The sequence below is a fragment of the Pinus tabuliformis genome, chromosome 2_1 (assembly GCF_031772625.1).
Source record: "Pinus tabuliformis cultivar Carrire ecotype Pingquan chromosome 2_1, CPIR1, whole genome shotgun sequence".
In the NCBI taxonomy this organism is placed as follows: Eukaryota; Viridiplantae; Streptophyta; class Pinopsida; order Pinales; family Pinaceae; genus Pinus; species Pinus tabuliformis.
The window spans coordinates 92,546,992-92,551,842 of NC_142299.1; positions in this window are offsets into that span (position 1 = coordinate 92,546,992).

The following is a 4,851-nucleotide window of genomic DNA, read 5'->3' on the forward strand; positions in this document are numbered from 1 at the left end:
CTAGCTGAACTATGCGCACTGCGGATTTCTGTGGTTGAACATTTAACTTGGCACATATAAATTTGGGTAAAATATTCGATGAAGCACAGGAATCTACCAAACAATTGTGCACATTTTTATTGAAGATTTCATAAGTAAGGAGAAACGGGGGAGTGTGAGATCTTGATCTTCCTCCAATCAAGGCGATGTCATTTGGATCAATCTTACTGATCGCAGTAGTTGGAGGTCTTCCCATGTTATGGGAAGCTTGAGAAAGTACAGCGGCAGGCAAAGGTGCAACTTGCACGACATGTAATTCTTTCATCATTATCTTCTGTTGATGTTTCAACTTGCTCAATTCGTAAATAGTGATTTTAGCCCTAGTCTTATTCATGTCATCAATAATATTGTACTCCATTTCATCCAACACTATCAGTGTTTTCGATGGAGTCGTTTTATCTGCTTGGACTGGGCTAGTTTGAGTCGCTTTAGATGTCATTTTCTTTGTTGCGACTTTATCCTTTGTTGCAGATCTTGCGCTATTCGACTTAGGGATAGATTGGGGAGGATCAAGCTGATTTTTGCTTCGTGTGCTAACTGGAAATACTTCTTGATATTCTTCTTGTGGGAGGATGAAATCCCACATTCCTTGTAATTCCACAACTTCTTCGTCATCGGTCTACCCTTCAGTGGCAATTTCCTCTTCCTCTTCCTCGGATTCAGCATTTGAAATGGCATTGGGTGGCTTTGCGTCCGTTGAAGGACCTCTTTTAAAAGCTCTGTAGGGATTTTTCGAAGAAGTTTATGCTACTTGCTTTTTTATGTCGACCATCTCATTGGACATGGTCTTTAGAACTTTCTACAATCCTTCCAAATCAAAAGGATATTTTGCTTGTTTCTTCTTGGAGTCTTCCTTGAAGGTGACTTTTTTGGACTTACGTTCCTCCATCACGGATCTCTTTTCCAGGGCTATTATTCATTTCTCTACTGCTATCGCCTCTTTCATGTTATCATCTAAGGTTATTTTATTTGCCCTGTCCACGAAGATTTCTATGTTCGATGGCAGAGCGGTAATATACCATTCACATCGTACTTCTTCGCTAGGTTGGGAAGCAGTAGGAATTTTGTTGAAAATTTTGTTGAATCGTAAATTGAAATCCTTGATAGGCTCTCTAGCTTCGGCTTTAAGATTGGATAGGTCATTGATTAACGTTGCCGTCAACCTTTCATCACCAAAATTGGTTAGGAATTGGTCCTAGAAGATGTCCCAACTTGTGATGGATCCGGAGGGTAATGAAAAGTACCATGACCCGGCTGTCCCTTGCAGTGTATAGGGAAAAAGCCGAACGATAGCATCTTCATTAGTAACTACATTGAGATTAATGGAAAGCATGAAGTTGTTTATGTGCTCTTCTGCTAGCATGCCTACCTCGGGATTGAATTTAGGCAGCCATTTCTCATGGGCCGGTATTTGACTCAAGGGTGCAGGCATTAAGACTGCCCCAGGGTTATTCCATGGAGACTGGGCCATTGTAGAACTGCTAACAGAGGAAAGTGCAGAAGATGATCCCTATGGTTGGGAGGATGAGGATACTACGATTGTAGATGATTGAAGAGGGGTTGTGGGGGTTCCAATGGACGGATGGACGATGATCTGGAGTGGAGGTGTGGATGGTTGACTTCGCGGTGAAGTAGTTGAGATGGATGATGCAGACGAAAGAGTCACACTGTCAGACTCTTGCGGTGATTTCCTGGCTCTTTTCCCGGTGGGAAGAGGTAATTCGGTTGGTTGGACGCCAAACTTTTCACTCTTTATCCTGGTCAAGGGATGAGCAGGGTTGTACTGCGAAGTCACGCTGCCTTGAGATTTATTAGACCTCTGAGGAGAAATGGAAAATCGTTGAAGTTTGTGAATCAGGGATTCGACTTCAGGAAGTTCAACGGTAGATTGTTCTGAAATATCCGGGTGTGTAGCAGCAGTTGATACTCGAGCGACTTCTGACTCTGGATTTAAATGTAATGGGGAAGTCGGGGGAGATGATGAGGGCGATTGACTCTCGGAATGGTATTCAGATTTAGATTTACTTGCCATTCATAGCTCGGGCCCTCCTTCTAGCACCAAATATGTTGAAGCCCCGAAAATCGAGTCGACAACAAGGGGGATACCCGCCCGGTCCGGACCTTGGTTGGCAGCTCCTTATCCGTTTGGTATAGCGGGTCCGACCAGGGATAATGGGACCAGTTTCCCAATCTATGGGTGTGTGTGTGTAGAATTGGATGTTGTTGATCTAACAGTTCCTATCTAAGCTATTATAATTCAAACTTTAATCTAATTCTATTCTATTGTAATCTAATAAACAACACATCTAATCTATGCTAACCCGGGATGTAATTCTTCTATTATACGATCTAAAGAGATTTCAAATAACAACTGGTAATAAAGATCATTCAGCGATTATAAGAAAGGAAATCAATTAAGATGAACCACTTCGCATAAAAAGTTAGGCGAAACAGTTGTGAACAGCATATCGCATAATAAGTTATTCATACATTAAACATAAATAAATAGCTACCACCATACAAAAGTTCCAAATGGTAACTCAAGCATTCATGCAATAACATATAAACAACTAAAAACTATATATTACTTTAACATATAAGCAGAAATGGTCAAGAGATAAAAGTACCATTTATGACTGGTCCTACTCATAAGCTTCAAGCAACAATGATTTATCTCTCCTTGCTCTAACATCTACTAAGAGTACAAAAGTGCAACATCAGTAGCAGATATCAAATGCAAACATCAACAAATCTTGATCCATTCATTCACCAAAACCTCCTCTGAGGGTGCAAAAGTGCATGTTCTGAGGACAAGTTTTTGATAAATTTTTGGACCCTTCTCTAAATGCATGAGAAGGGTTTAAATACTACTAACTAAATAACTTAATTACACAGATTCAGGATACGGTTTAAATGACTGCCCTTTTTCTAAGAAAAACTATTTCTAAAAATTAAATCTAATATCTAACTATTTCTGCATTTTCTCCTTAATGTTGCGAGCATTCAATATTTGCCTGGGTAGAGTCCGCTGATTGTCTTCCGCTTTTGGTTGAGCTAAGAAAACAGAAATGGCAAGAACTGACACCATCTTTTCAGCAAAATAGAAGATATACTCGAGAGTCATCCTCTGACTATGTGGATTTACTGTGTATGCTTAGTAATAATCCAAATTCCACTTGGTTAATCCTCAAATTGCCTCTGCCTTTGCTTTCTTGTGTTTTCAGGGCTTATGAGTGACTGAGCAGTTAGGGACTTTGCTTTTTGAACAATTTTCTCAATGATGCACAATTAGCGCTAGGCTAATCGCGCATCAAAAACTGCCTCAATTGCGCATCGAAAACTGCCTCAATCGCGCATCGGAAACTGCCTCCATTCTTTGATCCGGGCCTTTCTGGTGCATTTTTCGCCTTTAGCGCCTTTTCCTTTACCGGGTATAAGCTTCAAAATTTTGTAAACATACTGCTTTTGTGAGCTTCTGACCTTGAGCGTTAAATCGCTTGTTGATATCAGCATTGTTCAACTTCTCATTCAACCATGGCTCTGACTAAAATATTTGTAATGGATAGCTCAGCAGCGCTCTGGAATTTGCAGCTCTGTTGCATGCGATATCCATTCATGAGGGCATCTCTTCTCTGTTTTCTGAGCATTTGGAGCTTTACCCTTTTCCTTAATTGCTTCCTGCACATTGCTTCATGTTGTTTCTATTTTTCATTCCTGCAGTTCACACATGAGGAGAGAGTAATGATAATAAAAATTGACAAGAAAGCTCTGAGCTCTACGGATGTACAAAAACATGCCACCTGACGTGAACTAACTCTTTGAAAAACACAAAACTGTCTTTCATTAACACTTGGCATATGATTCATTAATTTTCATTAAAGCACGTATCCAATTTTTGGTTTATGGTTAGCTTTTCTTGAATGTTGAGCCGGGGAAAAATTGCGATGGACAATTTCTGCGATTCGCATTGTAGCATCGCATCATTGCAATATCGCGTTATCGCATTTTCATCAAGATGTGTTATCGCAGGCTTGCTTGATCGCGCTTATCGCAGAACCGCAGATTGTTGTATCGCGCGATCGCAGATCGCAGTATGGCGTTATCGCAAGATCACAGATTTGTTACAATCATTAAATGGTTATGTGTTTTTTTTTATGCGATATTGCGATATGCGATATCGCATATCGGCCATTGGCGATTTTTTAAGGTTTTTGAATATGAGTGTTTCTTAATGCATGCAATGCGATGGAATTCGCGTCGCATTCTTGCAGTTTATCATTTTACTCACAAGGAAATGTCCTATCTTCTTCGCGCGATGCGATGTTTTCTTAAGGAGTAGAATACATAAGACTTAATTGAATTTTTTGAATTTTTTACTAAGGGTTCCCACTTACCTAGTGTTATTGCTAATACCAAATAAGGAGGGGGGTTGTTGGTGGCCACAATAGAACCATGACTGAGCGAAATTTCCAAGAGGGTGAAATTTTTGCAGTGTCCAAATTGGACAAACTTTATGTTGATCTTACACATCTCAACGACACAAACCCGATGGCACAGTCAATTTCCTGATCTGAGCAACATATTTGCAAAGCACCCGGAGGAGGGAATCTTTGAGGAATCTAGGGGGAATCTAAAAGACTCCTTAAGCCCCATATTCTACTTTCTCAAAATTCAGAAATTTGACAATCAATTTTGCACTATTCGTTGCCACAATTCTGATGGTGTGTTCATATTTTCCATTTGCTCATTCCATTTTTTGGCCACTTTTCTAAGTGGACTGTAGGTATCAGCATTCAGCATGTGAGCAGTCAT